Source organism: Pholcus phalangioides, unplaced genomic scaffold (genome assembly GCF_987345545.1).
Source record: "Pholcus phalangioides strain wild (caught in Gottingen) unplaced genomic scaffold, Ppha-v1.0 ptg000010l_1, whole genome shotgun sequence".
In the NCBI taxonomy this organism is placed as follows: Eukaryota; Metazoa; Arthropoda; class Arachnida; order Araneae; family Pholcidae; genus Pholcus; species Pholcus phalangioides.
Window position 1 is genome coordinate 3523937 of NW_028301603.1, and position 373 is coordinate 3524309.

The following is a 373-nucleotide window of genomic DNA, read 5'->3' on the forward strand; positions in this document are numbered from 1 at the left end:
TTTTGCAGTCAAAAAATTTGTGTAAAATATATATTATTATAAATTTGGGGGCTCCCTTAGACGGCTCTGGGCAAATGCCATTTAGAAATCGGGCCCTGGAGATACTGGCTATTACTAACTATTGAAAAATTCTGTTCACAAAATGAACCTTGGTAATCTGAACAGGTTCAGATTAGCAGAGAGTCTATTGTATTCATTAAGAGACTGAAACCTGGGAGTGTGCCACATTCACTCACCCTCAAAGAGAATCCAGGCCTTAGTTAAGAATGAAAAGATATTTTATTGTGCTTTATAGATACGTCCTAACTTCAAATAAAACACTCTTTAAGGATGAGAATGTGATGCACACCCAGGAGGAATGTGAATGAAAGCA